This window comes from Medicago sativa, chromosome 7, assembly GCF_051527215.1.
Source record: "Medicago sativa cultivar Bolivia chromosome 7, Bolivia_mono, whole genome shotgun sequence".
NCBI classification, from domain to species: Eukaryota; Viridiplantae; Streptophyta; class Magnoliopsida; order Fabales; family Fabaceae; genus Medicago; species Medicago sativa.
Genome location: NC_140755.1, coordinates 33,154,573 through 33,176,791, shown reverse-complemented (window position 1 = coordinate 33,176,791; position 22,219 = coordinate 33,154,573). Strand labels below are relative to the sequence as shown.

General features: G+C 36.7%; 2 pseudogenes; one reads left to right on the top strand and one right to left on the bottom strand.

Moving 5' to 3' along the window:
* Nucleotides 1-1,710: 1,710 nt before the first annotated feature.
* On the bottom strand, nt 1,711-6,286 carry LOC146905759 (F-box/FBD/LRR-repeat protein At5g56420-like; annotated as a pseudogene).
* Nucleotides 6,287-16,679: 10,393 nt separating this feature from the next.
* Nucleotides 16,680-17,165, top strand: LOC146905758 (uncharacterized; annotated as a pseudogene).
* The last annotated feature ends 5,054 nt before the right edge of the window (nt 17,166-22,219 follow it).

The following is a 22,219-nucleotide window of genomic DNA, read 5'->3' as shown; positions in this document are numbered from 1 at the left end:
AATTTATTTAAAAATTAGATATCTAATAAGAAGGAGAAGAAAGAAGAAACGAATTGACTTTTTTATTTGCAAAATATAGGGAATTAGTTGTAAGCTTCGTAATGATAAACCATAAAAATTATATATATATATATATATATATATAAGGAATCACAAATGATATGTGGGACAAGATGGTCTAGGATATTAGAAAAGTAGAAAAAGAGATGTTGGGAGAATCAAGAGGTTTTGGATTTAGGGGTAAATAATCTTAGTGGTGCAATGAAAGTTAGTGAAAACCAATTCAATTTTATGCCTATTGCACAAAGGTTCAACAATAATCCTTTATCTTTACAACTTAGTTTTGGATGTACTAGCGAAACACGTGCAAGAGTGAGCACCTAAGATATATGCTTTTATAGATGATATATTCCTACATGAAGAGTCAAAGGAAGAATTAAATGGGAGGTTAGAGACAAGTCTTCGAAACATATGACTTTCGCTTGAGTAGAAGCAAGACAAACTATATGGAATGTAATTTAGTAAAAGGAGAAGCATATTTAGCGTAGAGGTGAAAGTTGGACATCATATCCTACCATAAGTTACACAGTTTAAATATCTTGGGTCTATTGTACAAAACGACGGAGAAATAGAAGGGGATGTAAACCATCGAATCCAACCTTGATGGTTGAAATAGAGGAGTGTCTCGGGTGTTTAATGTGATGCGAATGTAATGCTTATTTTACAGGGATAATTTTATCGGACATCGGTAAGACCAACGATGTTGTACGAGACATAGTGTTTGGTGGTAAAGAACCAACACGAACATTCAATAAGTGTAGCAGAGACAAGGATGTTACATTAAATGTGTGAAAAGACTAAATGTGATCGAATAAAAAATACGGACATTAGAGAGAGGTAGTAGATGTAGCACCTAAAGTAGAAAATAGGGTAGAAACTAGACTTAAGGTCGTTTGGGCATGTATAGAGAAGACTTGTGAATTCTGTAGTATGGTGAGTAGATCATATGGAGGGTAGTCAAATCAATAGTGGCATGGATAACTCTAGAAAAACTAAAAGAGAAACTATTACGAAGGATATAGAGATAAATTAGTTGAAGAATGAAATTATGTTTGACAGAACACTGTGGGATCGCTGGATTCATTTAAGTGACCCCTACCTTAATGAGATAATACTTGATTGTTTTTGTTGTGACCATAGAAGCGATGCTCCAATACGAAAGGTATAAACATAAATACAATAGCAAGCTTATTGAGATATCCCTGCCAGTGAATGACGATAAATTTCCAATACAAATCTTACCACTTCGAATTATTCTTACTAGTCATACTTACAATATATCTTTTTTTTTTGAAGGATACTTACCATATATCTATCATGGCGTCTTCTTAAACTGCATATATCTATCATGTCCAGTATCATTCTTCCTAAAAAAATGATTTGCTTCCATAAACATTCTAAGTACATTCAAAAGTGGTAGCAGCATACACTTGCTAGTTTTATTTTTTATTCATTTTGGGATAAAAACACTAATTTATTTCATTCATAAATGCAGTCATATTTCAGTGACTTATGTTCATGAACTTGGAAATAAGCATACGACAATACCACTCTAACTAACAAATGATCAACATTATTTGTTTGTCTGTTAATTAAACTTGTCGCCATGTTTCTTGTAGAACAAAGAAGTTTCAGAAAAAAATTCAAATAGCACAAAAATTGAAATTGAGAGTGAATTTACTACAGATACCGTCAACCATTTGCTTCAAACGAACTAACTGCGTCATCTAAACTGATGTGTCAAATGAAATCAACTTTCATTGTGAGATTTTCAGCATCGCATCGTCATTTTTCACTCTATTGTCTGATATCAATAGAAAAAGAAAGAACAAAAAAAGTTAAAACTAATAGATATTTCATCATCATTGTTCTGTTTTATATTATGAATCATAATAAATTCTGCCATGGATCTTAACAAAAAGGCGTGATTTTATCGGTTATCAAGACAATAGGTAAAGAAAAGTAAACCATTATGTTATTCTTATAGCTTTATTGTTGCTCAACGCAGAAAAATACAACTGTAGTATTAGTTCATTGCCGCATCAAACCATTTTATTACAACCCAAAACAAAACCAGTATCATACATACACAAAATTAAAGCACAAAAACATAGGTTAACCAAAAATAATTTCAAATTTTACAAGAACTGCAAAGTTTAACCAGTATATGAAGAATTACTATGCTTTGTAGGAGAAAGAAAACGTCTGGTTCAGAAATTTTCCTGATGAAAGAAATCAAAACAGAATGCTATTTAAGAGTATTGCAAAAGGAATCAAAATCAGTTAGAGCTTGGAGGAAAAACTAATGTCCTACCCTTCTTCACGATACAGTTTAAAAGAGAATGATCAGATAGGATGATTTATTTGATAATAACTAATCGGGATCTTGAAAGTTCAATAAGCCATATTATCCCCCTAATTATGCTATATTATTCACTCTTGTAACTAAGAAAGACCACTATCATTCTTGTATAAAACCTCACATTCTAATGTCACTAGTATTCCTTCATGAAAGGTCTGCATAATTTTCAATCTGTTCACTAATGTCACTAGTACTCCTTCATGAAAGGTCTGCATAATTTTCAATCTGTTCACCTATGTTCATATGCACTTTGTTTGTTCATATGCACCTATATTCACTCACCCCCTTGAAACCCTCCTCTTTATCACTCTCCGACAAGAAACTAATAAAGTCGTTCTCACAATGAGAAAGTTCTCATCTCTAGTTCCAATTCCAATTTTTCAGTTGTGGGTAGAAATAACTTCTCAATCTTATCATTTACTTTTGTTTTTCTTTCTGAAACAGCATATTATATAGCAAGCCGATTGCATAAGCACAGCAGTAACAGCAAGAAAGGACTACAAACAGTGCCCAGTGCATACACATAGGTGCTCCTCACAGCATAACAGAAAAAACAGCACCAAACCACAAAAAACAACACCAGAAGGCACCTAAGAACAGCAAAACAAAACCCCTTAACAGGGGCGAAGTTGCAAACAGCAGCACAGGCCTGCTGATACAGACCAGAACAGCAGCGCCTACTGCCTGAAAACAGCCCCCCTTGATCACCAAAATCTCGCTATCTCAAGAGGCAGTCCCTCGGATTCCAACTCCACTCGTAGAAAAGGCACGACGCAACTTTTAGCTTACTTAAAACCCAAAACCACGACAACGCCTTTACATCCTTCACCATCTCTTCAACACCTTTTACTTTGTTATTGAAAATCCAGTTGATTCTCTCCCGCCAAGTCACCCACACAACGGCATGCCAAATCAACCAAAAACCACTACGGATCTTCTTAGGGTTAGCCTTATCCGACCAGCACGCAAAATGGAAAAATAAATTCGGAGGGGTAACAAAATTAAACTCCAGCCCAATTTATCACCATTGTCCACACCCGATCAACCGAACAGTGAAGGAAAATATGCGATGAAGATTTCTCGACCGCTCCACAAAACACACAATTCACATTCACGTCATACCCTAAGCAATTACGCAAAACCAGAATGTGCTTAGAGGGAATACGGTCCATAAGAAGTTTCCATGAAAAGGCTATCACTTTGGATGGCGTCGGGCTACTACTCAACAGCTGAAACACTTCCTCCTCTAGCTCACTAATGTTCTCCCCCGCATTTACTGAAATCGCCTCTAATAAAGTATACACCGACCTGACTGAATACACGCCTCCCTTGTAACACCCACGACGTGGCTTTCGATATCCCGCCAGTTGGATATGAAAGGTTCCCGCCAGTTGGAACGGGCACTATCCGTAAGGATGACCCCACGTTAATAAGAGGAACCGAATCACATCGGAATGAGAGGGATCCGGAGGCCGTGTAGGTATGGGACTACATGGTTGAAGGAAGGCTTATAAGAATTGTTAGGTACTACCCATATCAACAAGATGCATCTTCTTTTCGGTAGCTCATTCCATAAGAACTCCACAGTTAAGCGTGCTTGACTTGGAGTAGTCTTAGGATGGGTGACCTTCCGGGAAGTTTCCCGGAAAGCGTGCGAGTGAGGACAAAGCACGCTGAAAAGACTCGTGTTGGTTTGTGGGGTTAGTCGGCAATCCTAAAAGCAGTCTGGGATGTTACATCCCTCCTCCTTACGCCAGAACCACGGATCAGCTTCTGTTGTTGCCGTAAAAGTATGCCTCCCTCCTCCTATCCTTTACAACTTAGTACATTCTCAGCAACCCATGTATTGCTACAAACAATTAGCCATGCATTGAGGCTCGTTCTTTGTAATTATAATATTTAAGATTTTAGATTGCCTACAATCCCTTGTTAACTTTAAATACAATACTATTTCATTTAAGAAATTAATTTCCGGTCAAGATAGATTATGCACAGATACAAGCAATTAAAACATAACATTGATAGGAAAACCTAACTTTTTTCATGTGATTGTCAAAAAATTAATACAAAATAAAAAGGCTGTTAAGTAATAAATTATTTGAGAATACAACTACTTAGTTTAATCTTTGTCCATGCTAATGTAAAAGAATAAAGAAGGTACATGGCAAAAATGAGATACTAATTTACAATTGCACTTTTTTTTTTTTTTTTTTTTGCAACAATTGCACTCTCCTCCCTACCATATGACTTATGAAGTCATAAACCAAGGAAAATAATATTAGGTAAGCAAATACTTGATGATTTAAGCAATACTTTTCCTCAATTTATGCAACAATGACAAAGTTAATGACATAAAAGTTCTACTTCAAACAACCAAATCTAGCCATTACATGGTAGAAGCTAATTAGCTAATTAAAAATGATAGAGTAACTACCACTTACATGGATCATGAATCATCATAAACTATAAGCTCACATGTTGAAGAGGCCCTAGGAAATGAGGATAATTTTCTTTCTATTTCAGGTTGTCCACCATTCCAGATTTTCATTGTTTGTAAGACTATTGCATTCTTCAAAATATACCTTGCCACCATAATCTCATATTGTAAGCCTAAGAAGTTGAAAATATTGCAAGTTTTGAGGTGTAATGAAAGGCATTGTGGAACAACATCTGGGTCTACCCATTTTTCATTGTCATCTCTAGGCCATGCTGCGTCCGTCTGTTAATAATGCACAAAAAATAAATTAAAACACGTAAAGGTGTGTGTTAAAAGTCCCACACTGGATGAGACTACGAAATTTATCAACTGACATGTTGGTTTTATAGGGTTGAGTTAAGCCTAACGCAAATTTAATGAATAAATAAATAAATAAGATATTATCCTTAACAAACCGGATCAATGTCAAGCTTTTGAAGCTTAGGGCAGTGGTTGAGAACTTCTATCAAGAATTCCAAACTATATCTACGAGAAGTAAACTCCAGCCTGGTCAAATTATGAAAAGTAGGAAGGAAATCTTCACAGCAAGGATCCTAGAATATGTACAAAGACAAATTGTTACAAATAAAACAAACGTATATTTTTTCCAATTCAATTCTATAGTAAGTATCATTAACAGACCTGATCAAATTCAAAGCTCAGAGAGAGTACATTGCTAACTGCTTTCAATGGAAAATAAGAACGAACAATATCAATATCCGCTTGGATCAAGTTATTTAAGCAAAAGCTCTTCCATTCCTCAGAGGTAAGAGATTCCTCAGGATCAAAGGGCACATTATATGTGAGCAAATTCTCAAGGATTGAGCCTTTAGAAATAACATAAAATCTCGAAGTTCGGGAAACCGAAACCGTTCCAAATGAAGAGTTTTGAGAGAAGGAAGTAGAACCGACGAAAAACCCTCGTCCATACAGAAACCAAAAAGCTTGAGAACAACAAGCGTCCTGCATGTTAAAATACTAATGGGTAATTTTGGTAAACCTGTTCTGTCCACATAGAGATGAAGGTTTTCAACACCCCGCGGTACCACAAAGTTGAGCCATATGGAGATACTGTTACTGGGGCAGTGATGTTCAGGAGAACCATATAGCGCCTTGAGACGGAAAGTCTTAATAGGAAGTGCAGCATCTCGGGACAGTAAAACTGAATATACAAAATCGTTAAATCGAAAATCAATGTTTTTCTCCGCCCCTATCCATCTGTTATTGAAGTAGAGAGTGGGAACTGAGAGCCAGAGATGTTTCCACCGTTTGGAAAGAATGGTTGTGACATTTGCTTGTTTGGTTTTGAGAAAAGAGAGAATATGACAGAGAATCTCGTCTGGTAAAGTGCTTATGATATCCTTCTCCTTCTCCTCCTCATCCGCCATTGATATTGACAACAGCCGACGAAGAAGTGAAAATCAAGAACGAAGTAAGGATGAAACGAAGTGAAGGACGTAGAGTCGTGGAAGTGACTAGCGAGACGAAGTATATGCACAGAGATCAGAATCTGAGGGTGAAGAAATTTGAGAAGAAACTAGGTCAGACTCTCAATACTGTTTTTATCATACGACCTAACACCTTATTTTCCAAAAACACCCTTGATTTTAACAATAAAAAATAATATATTCTCTTCTATTCTCTCATTACGAAACTTAATGTCTATAAAAAAAAATAAAACCTTATCCCATATTAATTTTTTACCTCCCTTTATTTTCTCTCTCTTAAAAACAGATTAAAACAAACTCACTCATAAAACAAACTAACTTAATCTTTTGTTAAAAACAAACAAACTTAATCTTAATTCCAATCAAAACAAATTTTTCTATAATTTTACTTCTAATATCTAAAGAGTTAAAAATAATTTACAATATATTATCTTTCTCTGATTATGAAAGTAAATGACCGATAAAAACACAATTTTGACTCATCTTAATATTTTGACACATCAACATATATTTATCTTTTTGCGTCTTTCATAACAAAAAATCCTTTTTTTTTTTGGATAAGCATTGAGAGAGGACAAACATCAAAAGGATGCACCGACATCCCAACTAGGTTGGCACCCAGGAGATTCTCTATCTTGTGCTGCCAAACTCAAAATATTATTAAAAAAAGGAGAAAATATGTACAAGAGGGAGGACTAGCCAAAAACCTTGAAACAAGAAAGAAAGCTAAAACAGAAAATAAAGAAAAAATAACAGCAGACTAAGGCTATCTATAATTAGGCAGACCACATCTGTCCCTAAAGAAATCAACACTCAAAGTTGGGGGTAAAGCAGTTAACCAAACATAACCCTCATGAGCACCAAACACAACATTAAAGTCTCCCAAAAACAACCAAGGGTCGTGGTACCTGCCCTGAATATGTGTAAGATCAACCCATAAATTCCGACGGGACAAGAACGATGTGCTAGCATATTTCGCCACAATATAACAAGTTGATTGTTGACACTTCACCTCCAATGCTATACAAATAACAGTAGGTTGTATATCATTTCCCCAAAGCACTCATAGATTAGGAATCAATGGATCTCTATTATTAACGCAATAATTTCGAACCCCAATACTCTTCCAATATCAATCGGGAATTTTATCAATAGTAATCATCGGTTCAGCAGTAAAAAGTAACAGAGGCTTATGCAACAAAATTAAATTCTTTAAAGTAACTCTAGGTACTGAGCTACCAATACCTCTAATATTCCAGTAGAAAAAATTCATTGGGTAGTTGGAGAAGGTCCCCTAGAGCGGGTACTATACGGCAACTTTCCATCAAGAAGTTCCTTTTTCATAATTTGTTTGTGCTTCTTCGTCAAAACTGTGAAGGGAGGTTCTTCTGCTGCTTTTTTATCATACTCTTTAATTTGTTGCCAAAGATCCAAATCATGTTGAAGTATAAAATTAAAATGTTGGACGGGGTATCAAATTGGGAAGCTATGGGATAGTCAATCAAACTCTCATCAATTGTGGCAATCATCGCAAGTTCTGAATTTGTCAAAGGTTGCTGGATAGAGGCGCAAGCTGCAGCAGCGGTTGCATCTGTAGGTGAAGCTTGCTGCTCAGACCCTGACTTGCTGCCAAATCATCTACGGTATCAGCCAGGCAGTATCACTTGAACCAGTATCATCTACGGTATCAGCTCAGACCCTGACTTGCTGTTCAACAGTGCTTTGATTGTCTGAGGGTATCACTTGAACCAGGGAAACAAAAGTGTCTTCATGCACGTCAATGTGCTCAATATTGGAAACAGATGGAGAAGAACGGACAGGTCTCTTTGAGACCTCAATGTCCAACCTCTCCTCTTAAAAAATATGCACGTCATCGTGCTCTTCATCCGTCACCAAATCTAACACGGCTATGGCTGGGCTAGGCAGCGCACCTTGAGGAATCGAATCAGTGACATTGTTGAGTGCAAACCAAAAGGTGCTGGCCGAGACATCTATTGGAGGTGAAACAATTTCCGAAGAGTTTCTTGTCACTTCCATGGCTGCTGCTGGCGGAACCACTACGACATATTGAAAAGTGTAACGCCCCATTTTTATTTAATTATTTTTAGTAGATGTGTGAATATTTTTATATGACTTTATTTGTTATATATATGATTTTATGTGAAATATATGACTTTTGGTGTGATGTGTTTTATTTAAATATATGTTGTTTTGTTATTTAATAAAATAGGAGTAAAATATTATTATTTTGGTTAATGGGAATTAAGTAGTATTTATGTGAGTTTAGTGGGAGTTAAGTGAGAAAAGGGGATGTTATAGTTTTTGAGTAAAAGAAAGAAAAGTCAGACAAAACATTTTCATGTACAAACAAGAAAAAGGGAGTTTTTGAGAGAAGGAAGAGAAAGCTAGGAGAAGAGCTAGGAAGAGAGAATCCAACCATTTCTTGCTGTAGATTTTACGGAGTTAAGGTAAGGGTGGGATTCCTTTCAATAATATGTATATATAATTGTGATTTTTGATGAATTGTTGTTCTTGATTTTATGTTTAGAAGTTTTATGTTAATTGAGGAAAATATGATGAATTGTGTTGTTTGATGCATGTTTCTATGTTGTTTTGGTTTCTATGTTGTATATAGAACCTGTAAACATTGTTCTAATTCATTTTGGGTGATTAGGGGATCAAAAATTGGGTTTTGGGGTGAAAAATGGTGCAAAAATCGTAACAGCCTGTGCCAAATCGTGCTCCGATTTTGCCAAATCGTGCTCCGATTATTTACGAATGAAAATGCAAATTTTGACCCAGAAAATCGTGCTCCGATTTCCCAAATCGTACTCCGACTTGACAGCATTCCCTGTTTCGCGTTCTTATGTCTTTTTCACCCGTTTCTGTTTTGAATTAGCTTTCGGTGTAAACATGAAAGTTGTAGATAATTGAGTTAGCTTCCTAATGGCTTTGGAGTGACAAGAAAATTATTTGTAGATTTTGAGTTATGATGTAAATAGTCTAGGTGGGTCTTGAGAAAACTTAAGAAAAACTCAGCATACTAATTCCGAGTTAGTCCAAAAACTTATGGTTGGTTTCCTAACTTCAAACTTAAGTATTAGGGATTCAGTTGAAGTGTTTTACGAATATTTGGCTTATGTATTACTGATCAAACTTCATTTGTTTTGAAGAATGTTTTGGTCTGATGTGAATGTAATCAATTAATGTATATGTGTTATGTCGATGAATTTCGTTGTTTGGTGTTATTGTGTCGATGTTGTTTAAGTTGTGGGGTTATGTGTCATAAATGATTAGGCACATTGTTGTTGTCGTAGATTTTGTTGGAGTTGTATGTTGATATACACTAATTGAGTCCATTTGCATACTCATGTTCTGGTGGGGGCTTATGCCCTGGAATGCTAGTCATTCAACTGGTGGGGGCTTATGCCCTAGAATGTTTATCATTCACTTGATGGGGGCTTATGCCCAGGGATGCTTTAACCATCCAAATTGGTGGGGGCTTATGCCCTGGAATGCTTAGCATTCAACGCGTGTAGTTGGTACCACATGCATAATGCATTAGTTGTTGTCGGAGTTGCATTGTCTTGGTTGTCGTTGTCGGTTGAATAGTTGGTGTTCATTGTTGATAATGACGTTTGTGTTGTTGTTGATGTTGTTTAATGTTGTTGAAAATGAATATGATGCAGAGTTATATATATATATATATATATATATATATATATGAACTTGATAATGCTTGTTGTTGAATTGTTGTTGTTTTCCTTAATTTGATAAATTATATATTATTATTGGATGTGTATCTCACCCCTTCTGCTTGAAATTGTTGCCCTTCGTATGGGTAACCTGCAGGTTCTGAAGATTAGTAGGTATGACTCAAGTGTCTAGGGCTCTGATACATATTAGGATGGGATCGTCGCGAATGTTTTCCTTATTCTTTATGTATCGTATTTATGCAAGTATTTTATTGTTGGAGGTTTATTAATGTTGAAGAATAATATTGATGAATATTATGATTTTGTTGAGGCCTTTGTGCCAAGTTATGTTGACGTTGGATTATGTTAAAAAGAATTATTTCCGCTGCGATATTTATGAGATTGATGGTTGTTTAAATAAATAGTATTATTTCTATTTATGATGAAATTTTGATATGTAGTGTAATACCTCGTTATTTGTTTGACTCTGATGTATATTATATTTAATATTACGACGTTGGGAGAACAGGATGTTACAATTGGTATCAGAGCAAGTTGGTCCGTCCGGCCAATTAGTAGAGTCGTGTCGAGCCTAGTAGTGTTGTGTGACAATTTTGGATTGTCCTCGTTGTCCTGTTTGTTGTTTGTTGTGTAACCCTTAGTATGAACTGGTTGGAGTACAACCATGTTCATATTAATTGTTTTAGGAAGACGGTGTACTTTTCTTCTGCTGAAGAAGAGAGTGGAGCAGAATTTTTATCTACCAAGCAGCTGAAGCAGTTAGAACATGATGGAAACTTGATGTTTTCATTATTGGCGTATTTGTCTGTGGAGAATGGGTCAGTAATTGATAGATTGCCCGTTGTGAATGAATTTCCTGAAGTTTTTCCTGATGAGATTCCAGATGTGCCACTAGAGAGGGAGGTTGAATTTTCAATTGATCTTGTGTCGGGTACGAAGCCTGTGTCGATGGCTCCTTACCGTTTGTCAGCTTCAGAGTTGGCAGAGTTGAAGAAGCAGTTAGAAGACTTGCTTGATAAGAAGTTTGTAAGACCGAGTGTTTCACCTTGGGGAGTGCCGATACTGTTGGTAAAGAAGAAGGATGGTAGCATGAGATTGTGCATAGATTATCGTCAGCTGAATAAAGTGATGATAAAGAATAGATATCCACTTCCGAGAATTGACGACTTGATGGATCAGCTAGTGGGTGCACGTGTGTTTAGTAAAATCGATTTGAGGTCAGGTTACCATCAGATTAAGGTGAAGGATGAAGATATGCAGAAGACGGCGTTTAGGACACGTTACGGTCATTATGAATTTAAAGTGATGCCTTTCGGAGTTACTAATGCACATGGTGTTTATTGAGGAGTGTTTTATCTTGGTTTTTCGGGTGTCAAACATTAATTAAGTTTGAACCGTTTTAACCTTTGATATCTCATTTTTTCTTGGGAAGGGAAAAATAAGAAAAACCCTTGAGAATCGAGGTTCGGGAGTTGTTTTCGTTATGGGAAGGTGTTAGGCACCCATAACGACTATAGTATCCTATAGGAACCGTCTTTACTTTCTACACGCGCGCTTTATTTTTAAATGCTATTTGAAAATGTTATTTACACCTAAGGGTTTGCTATGTTAAGAATTGGAGGGAGAAGAATGTGTTTGAATTTTTGTTTTATTGGACTTGGAGAAGTTTTGACTTCTTGCCTACATACCCTTTTAAGGGATCAAACTCCATGTAGTTCTCTTCCAAAAAAATGTTTTTGTGAGTTTCAATTGATTTTAAGTTTGAAAAATGGAATTTTGAAGAATAGAAAGAGGCCTCAAGGGCATGAGAATTGGAAAAGAGTGAGGTTGGTCAATTTATTTACAAAACTTTAGTCAAAGTATTTAGCAATTGTTTTATCATTTATTAAGAAAATAAAAGGGAAAATTCAATGGGATTTTGATCCCAAGGTTTCTTTGGAAAATTATTTGAGTGAAGTTGTTCATGTTTTTTGGAAAAGATGATTTTTGCCTAAGTTTCAAAGTTCCTAAACATACATCTAAGCATACATTCCCTAAACATACATCTAAAGCATGCACGTGGTGTGTGTGCATGTGTCGGTGAGTGTCGGTCTACATCTTTAGAGTTCATTGTCCGTTACATAGGCCCTAGTTTACATGCTATGGTCTTGCAAGAATTTAAATTGCATAAAATAAAGTACAAAAATCCCTAAGTTCTTACATGGTAAGTCTTGGCATGAAAATTAAAGTGCAAGACATAAAACTAAAGCTAAAGGATGAGAGATGCTTATGGAAAGTATGAAACATGAGATGAAAATGTTAGTAGAATAAGGCATAAAAGAATAGAAGTTATAAGCAAAAAGAACACTAAACAAAGTAGCAAAAACTTGACAAAAAGTAACAAAACTCTTAACATAAAGGTAGCAAAATATACCTAAAATTTAACCACAAAAGCAAAGCCAATACATGACTCATAATCCTCATATTTCAATTAATTTTTAAAGATTTCATTTCAGTTTTAACAATGAGGGTTAGAGAAAAGTATCAAACTAAGCAATTATGATACATTTTAGACCTATCTTACATTTATTATTCACAAACAAAACTCACATAACTTGTGAAGCAAGATATCAACAAATCACATCAGAATCAGTAACAAAACTACAACTTCAGAGGCATATTCATCACAAAATCATATCAAGTACCAATATCATGCATCAAGACATCATGATCAAAGACATAGTAAAATTTCTCAAAAATTAACAAGAGAGTAAACAAATAGCAAGAAACAACACACATACCTTCTTATCAAATTTTATCATGCAAAAGTATCATAAAACACCAAGAAAATTATCAATAACTCATAGAAATTTGATAGGAATTTTTGCACAAAATTTTTACATGCAGAGGGTGTAAAAAGCAAGATCTAGTGGTGTGCATAGCAAAAAAAGAAGGAAAAAGGAACAAACAAGATCCAGGCCCATACAGACAGTATCCAGGTCCAAGGCGTGTTGAAACAGAGCCACAGGATTGATCCGGAAGGATCAACCCTAGATCTGATGGTTGAGAGCGCCAGAGAACTTGAACCGGACTGGTTCTTGTGAACCGGTCTTGTTCAGGCGTCTATATAAAGGCGCATGGACCGGTTTTTTCATTTGCACCAAACGCTTTCTTTCTCTAAACTCAACGCTCTGCCTTCTCTCTAGAACTAGGAACCTCGCCAGAAACTGGGAACGGAGGCGGAGGAAGGTGGCAGACGGTGGAGGAAGATGAAGATTCATCGGAATCTTCATCTTCTCCGGCGATCTGACGTCATTTTCAAAACAAATTACACAGAAAGGATCGCCTTCCCCTCCCATTCCCGTTTCTGGCGTTCAAAAGCTCAAGAACTTCCTAGGTTTCACTAGATCTAATGATATGTAGGTTCGGTTCTTTGAAACATGAGTGTAGTAGGATCACAGCAACAAACTCAAAACTAACGTAACCATGCGTATACCAAGCTACGAGAGGAAGGAATGATACCGGATCAGTTTGCGATGATGAAGTCTTGATGAGAATCGAGCGATTTCCTCTTCGTCTCTTGATTTTCTGGAAACTGTTCAAACCCTAACCGTTTCAGTTCTTTTGCAGATTCGAGATTCTTTCGCTGTTGATCTCTGATTCGATGCTTAATTCGAAACCCTAGGGTTTTGGATTGGCTCGAATTGGACTTTGATTTGATTTTGTTGAATGTTTTGATTCGGTTTTGGCGAAATTGATCCAATCTTGATGAATTTGCTTCTTTTGCGTTTGATTTGATTTTGTGCTGGTTTCCTTCATTGAATTTGATTCGGATTCGAAGAATTGTGTGGTTACTGTATTTTCTGGAGATGAATTTGATGATGAACTCGATGAAGATTCATCATATTCTTCATCATTTTCTGGATTTTGATCGGTTTTGGAAGAGAGAGAAATGTTGATTTCTGTTTCTGACTGTGGTTGTGATGTGGCACTCTCTGAATGGGACTGTAATGATTGGGCCTTTTATAGGCTGACGCTTGTGCTTGAGAACCAGTGAAACGGTGACACCTGGATTGGACTAAGAGAGGCTCGGCTTTGCTGGGTTCTTGGACTTGAGGGCCTTTGTGCAATTTCTGAAAAATAAAGGACTTAACTGCAATTTTTAAAACTAAAGGACTGAAATGAAAAAGGACTAAAAAGAAAAATAAAAACAAAATTGGATTAAAATTGGTAATTTGGAAATAACGTAAAGTGAAACAAAAAATAAAATCAACAAAAGGACTAACACGAACCAACTACCAAATGATGTACTTTAAAGTAACCTCTCTCTGTCAAAATTTTATGTGAAATGACCAAAATGCCCTTAGGGACTAAATTGACTCAAAATGACTCAAATGCACTTTTTGAAATGAATTTTACCATAGAATTAAAGCAAGGATTTATGCAGACAAGTTGAAAAGACTCAGAGACATTTACAAGGACTAAAATGAGTTTGAATGCAGGAAATGACTAAAATGGCCTTTCTAATGATTTTTGCAAATAAGGTTCAAATAAAATGCAGAGAAATATGCAATTGATCATAGACAAATTCAAATGACTTGAGATGCAAGAAAAACCTTTGTGTGGTTTCAAATGCAAGAAAACATAGAAAACATCACAATTGAAAATATTTTCAAACATAGATAGTAGAAATATGCAAATAAAGTAGAGTGAAATATCAGAGTAAACAGTAACAAATAGGCAATCTCTCAAAGGTCAAAGACACATATCAGAGATAAAAAAAACATTTTTACCAAATATTTTTAGGTCCAAAATTAGGGTATAACAAGGAGCATGCAGAGCATTTGAAGATTGTTTTGCAGGTGCTGAAAGAAAAGAAGTTGTATGCAAAGTTGTCAAAGTGCGAGTTCTGGTTAAGTGAAGTAAGTTTCCTTGGCCATATTATTTCTAGCAGTGGTATTGGAGTTGACTCGTCGAAAGTTAAAGCTGTATCACAATGGGAGACTCTGAAGTCAGTTACAGAGATTCGAAGTTTCCTTGGCTTGGATGGTTATTACCATAGATTCATTGAAGGATTTTCGAAGTTGGCACTTCCATTGACTCAGTTGACCTATAAAGGTAAAGCTTTTGTGTGGGATGCTCAGTGTGAGAGTAGTTTCAATGAGTTGAAGCAAAGATTGACGACAGCTCCGATTTTAATTTTACCGAAGCCAGAAGAACCTTTTGTGGTATATTGTGATGCGTCCAAGTTGGGCTTAGGTGGTGTGCTTACGCAAGATGGTAAGGTAGTAGCTTATGCTTCTAGGCAGTTGAGAATTCATGAGAAGAATTATCCTACGCATGATTTAGAGTTGGCTGCTGTGGTTTTTGTGTTGAAAATTTGGAGGCACTATTTGTACGGTTCCAGATTTGAGGTGTTTAGTCATCATAAAAGTCTGAAATATTTATTTGATCAAAAAGAGTTGAATATGAGGCAGAGAAGGTGGCTAGAGTTGTTGAAAGATTATGATTTTGGTTTGAATTACCATCCGGGTAAAGCTAATGTTGTTGTTGATGCCTTGAGTAGGAAAACATTGCACATGTCGGCTATGATGGTGAAAGAGTTTGAATTGCTTGAACAGTTTAGAGACTTGAGCTTGGTGTATGAATTGGCACCTCAGAGTGTGCAGTTGGGCATGTTGAAGATTAATAGTGATTTCTTGAATAGTATCAAAGAGGTTCAGAAGGTTGATGTCAAGTTTGTAGACTTGATGGTTGCTAGTAATCAGACCGCAGATGATGATTTTTGAGTTGATGATCAAGGTGTGTTGAGATTCAGAGGTAGAATATGCATTCCTATCAACGACGAGATGAGAAAGATGATTCTTGAAGAGGGTCATAGGAGTAGTTTGAGTATTCATCCGGGAGCTACGAAGATGTATCATGACTTGAAGAAGTTGTTTTGGTGGTCCGGGTTGAAGCGAGATGTCGCGCGGTTTGTATATGCGTGTTTGACTTGTTAGAAATCGAAAGTTGAACATCAGAGGCCTGCTGGTTTGTTGACACCATTAGATGTGCCTGAATGGAAATGGGATAGCATCTCCATGAATTTTGTGACAAGTTTGCCGAATACTCAGAGAGGGCATGATGCCATTTGGGTTGTTGTCGATAGATTGACTAAGTCTGTGCACTTTATTCCAATTAATATTACTTATCCGGTAGCTCAGTTGGTGGAAATTTATATTCGTAATATTGTGAAGCTGTATGGTGTTCCGTCAAGTATTGTGTCGGATAGAGATCCGAGGTTCACTTCAAGATTTTGGAAGAGTTTGCAAGAGGCATTTGGTTCTAGAGTGAGGATGAGTTCAGCTTATCATCCGCAAACTGATGGTCAGTCGGAGAGAACAATTCAGTCGCTAGAAGATTTGTTGAGGGTATGTGTACTTGAGCAAGGTGGAGCTTGGGATAGTCATCTACCATTGATAGAGTTCACGTACAACAATAGTTACCATTCGAGTATTGGTATGGCACCGTTCGAAGCTTTGTATGGTCGAAGGTGTAGAGCTCCTTTATGTTGGTTTGAGTCGGGTGAAAGTGCTGTGTTGGGACCAGAGATAGTTCAGCAAACTACGGAGAAGGTCAAGGTGATAAGAGAGCATATGAAAGCGTCGCAGAGTCGACAGAAGAGTTATCATGACAAACGTAGAAAAGACCTTGAGTTTCAAGAGGGTGACCATGTGTTCTTGAGAGTTACCCCTATGACCGGTGTGGGTCGTGCATTGAAGTCTAAGAAGTTGACTCCAAAGTTTATTGGTCCTTATTAGATATCTGAGAGGGTTGGAACGGTGGCTTATAGAGTTTGTTTACCACCACATCTTTCGAATTTGCATGATGTGTTTCATGTGTCGCAACTTCGGAAGTATGTAGCGGATCCTTCGCATGTTATTCCTAGAGATGATGTGCAAGTTATAGACAACCTTACGGTGGAGACTTTACCTTTGAGGATTGATGATCGCAAGGTGAACACGTTGAGAGGCAAAGAGATACCTCTAGTGAGAGTTGTTTGGAGTGGAGTAACTGATGAAAGTCTAACCTGGGAGTTGGAAAGTAAGATGCGGGAGTCATATCCTGAGTTGTTTGCTTGAGGTAATATTTCGAGGACGAAATTCTATAAGTTGGGGAGAGTTGTAACGCCCCATTTTTATTTAATTATTTTTAGTAGATGTGTGAATATTTTTATATGACTTTATTTGTTATATATATGATTTTATGTGAAATATATGACTTTTGGTGTGATGTGTTTTATTTAAGTATATGTTGTTTTGTTATTTAATAAAATAGGAGTAAAATATTATTATTTTGGTTCATGGGAAGTTATTTAATAAAATAGGAGTAAAATATTATTATTTTGGTTAATGGGAATTAAGTAGTATTTATGTGAGTTTAGTGGGAGTTAAGTGATAAAAGGGGATGTTATAGTTTTTGAGTAAAAGAAAGAAAAGTCAGACAAAACATTTTCACATACAAACAAGAAAAAGGGAGTTTTTGAGAGAAGGAAGAGAAAGCTAGGAGAAGAGCTAGGAAGAGAGAATCCAACCATTTCTTGCTGTAGATTTTACGGAGTTAAGGTAATGATGGGATTCCTTTCAATAATATGTATATATAATTGTGATTTTTGATGAATTGTTGTTCTTGATTTTATGTTTAGAAGTTTTATGTTAATTGAGGAAAATATGATGAATTGTGTTGTTTGATGCATGTTTCTATGTTGTTTTGGTTTCTATGTTGTATACAGAACCTGTAAACATTGTTCTAATTCATTTTGGGTGATTAGGGGATCAAAAATTGGGTTTTGGGGTGAAAAATGGTGCAAAAATCGTAACAGCCTGTGCCAAATCGTGCTCCGATTATTTACGAATGAAAATGCAAATTTTGACCCAGAAAATCGTGCTCCGGTTTCCCAAATCGTACTCCGATTTGACAGCATTCCCTGTTTCGCGTTCTTGCGTCTTTTTCACCCGTTTCTGTTTTGAATTAGCTTTCGGTGTAAACATGAAAGTTGTAGATAATTGAGTTAGCTTCCTAATGGGTTTGGAGTGACTAGAAAATTATTTGTAGATTTTGAGTTATGATGTAAATAGTCTAGGTGGGTCTTGAGAAAACTTAAGAAAAACTCAGCATACTAATTCCGAGTTAGTCCGAAAACTTATGGTTGGTTTCCTAACTTCAAACTTAAGTATTAGGGATTCAGTTGAAGTGTTTTACGAGTATTTGGCTTATGTCTTACTGATCAAACTCGATTTGTTTTGAAGAATGTTTTGGTCTGATGTGAATGTAATCAATTAATGTATATGTGTTATGTCGATGAATTTCGTTGTTTGGTGTTATTGTGTCGATGTTGTTTAAGTTGTGGGGTTATGTGTCATAAATGATTAGGCACATTGTTGTTGTCGTAGATTTTGTTGGAGTTGTGTGTTGATATACACTAATTGAGTCCATTTGCATACTCATGTTCTGGTGGGGGCTTATGCCCTGGAATGCTAGTCATTCAACTGGTGGGGGCTTATGCCCTAGAATGTTTATCATTCACTTGATGAGGGCTTATGCCCAGGGATGCTTTAACCATCCAAATTGGTGGGGGCTTATGCCCTGGAATGCTTAGCATTCAACGCGTGTAGTTGGTACCACATGCATAATGCATTAGTTGTTGTCGGAGTTGCATTGTCTTGGTTGTCGTTGTCGGTTGAATAGTTGGTGTTCATTGTTGATAATGACGTTTGGGTTGTTGTTGATGTTGTTTAATGTTGTTGAAAATGAATATGATGCAGAGTTATATATATATATATATATATATATATATATATATATATATATATATATATATATATATATATGTATATATGAACTTGATAATGCTTGTTGTTTTCCTTAATTTGATGAATTATATATTATTATTATTGGATGTGTATCTCACCCCTTCTGCTTGAAATTGTTGCCCTTCGTATGGGTAACCTGCATGTTCTGAAGATTAGTAGGTATGGCTCAAGTGTCTAGGGCTCTGATACATATTAGGATGGGGATCGTCGCGAATGTTTTCCTTATTCTTTATGTATCGTATTTATGCAAGTATTTTATTGTTGGAGGTTTATTAATGTTGAAGAATAATATTGATGAATATTATGATTTTGTTGAGGCCTTTGTGCCAAGTTATGTTGACGTTGGATTATGTTAAAAAGAATTATTTCCGCTGCGATATTTATGAGATTGATGGTTGTTTAAATAAATAGTATTATTTCTATTTATGATGAAATTTTGATATGTAGTGTAATACCTCGTTATTTGTTTGACTCTGATGTATATTATATTTAATATTACGACGTTGGGAGAACGGGGTGTTACAAAAAGTACCTGAGGAGGAAGCTCCTTTGTCACCACGATGTCGCGAAGTAAATTTCTTACTTATTTCAGCCACTTGGGTTTTACCACGATTTTCTTTTGTCCAATGACATAACAATGATGACAAAAAAGCGTGCGTCGTTCATACTGTATTTCCACTTTGAAGGAAAAACCTTCCCTCTCAACAAGAATTTCATCAAATACCCTCTTCCACAAATCGATATCAACTAGAATGCAAGCATAGTGGCCAAAGAACCTATTACGAGTCGGTGCATCAAGAGAGATAGGACTTGCAATTTCCTTCAATGTTCGTTCACGCCAATATTCCTGTGGACGCGCAACAAGCCTTATCCATATAGAAACATGGGTCTATTTCTGTGAATTATGGTGAAAGTCATTAGTCCATTGAGAGAGACGAAGAAGACCCGACTGTAAAGAAACAATGCCAGCCGCTCAAATACGAGATAAATTGTAATATCCCGCCTGTCGGCATCGGTATATTACCCGTGATCGTGCCAGAGGAAATTATTCATGGAAAAGTTAGTTAATGGGAAATATTTTATAACATGTCAGCATAACACGGGAAAAGTATCAGAGTCGTTTTTAGCACGTTTGAGGCAAGGGTAAAAAGGTAATTGCACGCCAGAAGATATTTATTTGATTTTGGGCAAGAATTATCTCATAATTCTTATTCTTTTCTCTCTCTTAGCTTGAGAAAATATCTTCTCCTCCTTCTCTCTTCCCTCTCACGCCTCCTTCTTTCATCTCTCCACCAAACCTTTCCAAATTTCCTTCCATCCTTGGCAAGCTTCTAAGTTATGTTTTCTCATGATCTTTTGAACTAAGAGAAGCTTGTATTATGTTTGATTTCTCTACTTCTCCTCTCAAGAAGTGATTCAAGGATTTAGGGTTTGGTTCTCGATCAAGAAGCTAGGGCTTTGGGTTATTGTTTTGGGAGCTCTTGATGAATATGTTATATGGGATTGATGAATCAAGCAAGAATCAACTATGGGTTTACTTAGAAAGCAAGATTTAAGGAAGCAATTGGATTAAAGCAAAGGTTATGGCTTGCTTGAGCTTGAGGCTTGGAGTTGTTGCTAGAGCTTTGATTAGGTGAGTTCCATAGATAGATATCTTACCTTTGGGTTGTTCAATCGTGTGAAAATCATGATTTATGTTAGTTTAGATTTTATGAAACTTTAGTACCCCCAGAGAAATTCTTGTTGTTTATATGTTAAAATTTCCATGAGATATGTTTAAATGAGGCTATACATGTTGCTGGATGTATTTGGTGCATTACAGGGTCAAATTGGACGAGTTTTGGGTCGAAAATGGCGAAAATCCGCAGCCGGAACACGCGAAAACGCAAGTTACGGAGCGATGCGCCTGTACAAGGGCGCTAGGTGCCCACATGTCAGTGAGCTAGCGCTAGTCGCCCTACCTCTGGCGCCAGGTGCCCCAGATAGGACAACGTTCGCGTTGTCTTGCTTTCGGGTGCTTGGGGGCAGTCGTGTGGGGGTCCGTAGCGATCGTTTCGAAGTATTCTTTGGCTGTTTTCACTTATTTTTCTACTGGAACAAACTTGGCTTTATCAAATCATAGAATTTATAAACTGCTTGAAACTTGGGTTTATGGCATTTTCGGTCTTTAGAAATTATTGAAAATTTGCACACATCATCAACTGATCCTTGAATCAAAAGTCATGGCAATCTTAACATGAATGACAAGGATGACATATGAGAGTTTAAGCCGAATTACTCGGGTAGAAGATGAACTAAGAAAGGGAATGAATGTAGAGACTCGACATAGTTGTCGTGAACTAGAAAGATAGCAAGATTCCTAGAATGATAAGACGCGAAGTATATCCTCTTCGCACATGAACAAGAATGATATAGCAAGCAAGTTAAGTCGTGGTTTGATTAGTTAGTCTCTCGACCATGATTAAGAATTTACAAGCATGAACAAGTAAGACTTTACCGCTAATCGGATCGATCAAGGTTCTGAACACGTATGCCTGATTAGGTTTAACCTAAATTAATGACAAGTGTAAGTAGGTGGCATGTCTCTTGCTATCCACATCAGGGGAATACAAGGGGTTCTCATTATGAGAACGATTCAACCCGTAAGGGACCCGCATGTCACCTAGCACGTAAGACTAAGTTTATAACCGCATGTCGGTGTTCGTGTCTCTTGTTATCCACGTCAGGGGGATACGGGAGGTTCTCGACTCAAGGGGAACGGTTCAAGCCGCAAGGGACCCGCACGACACCGAGGGAGTCCGATGTACCTACATCGGTCATGTATGGGATTGTTCTCGGGGTTACTCCACCTGGGGCTCTCCGTAAAATGAACCAAGATAATGATTGTTTGTTCAACGCTAGCATAATAATGAATGAACTTATGTACGCCCATGCATGTTATGTTTATGATTAGGTTCATGATTATGCAAGAATGAATCCTTGCACGTTTATGTTAAGAACAAGAGCATGAGATGCTACAAGAAGTACAAGTCATGTATAGAACAATGTAATAAACATGATATCGATGACGATCTTAGGTTTCCCTAATCGTCCGGTTTAGAATCGTGCCATGATCATGATATGTTTAGGCCTCGATACGTAGAGGGTATTCTAATCAATACGGTTTTAGATTCCCCCTCGACCGCCATAACACGTATAGGAAGTGAAACCTATAACAAGTGAGGCAAGCCTATGACGGGTCTAGCATGCACTACCGTCTAGGAAACATGACCACACACGTATAATCAACCGTCAGGTTGTATTGTAGACACGTGGTGACCGTA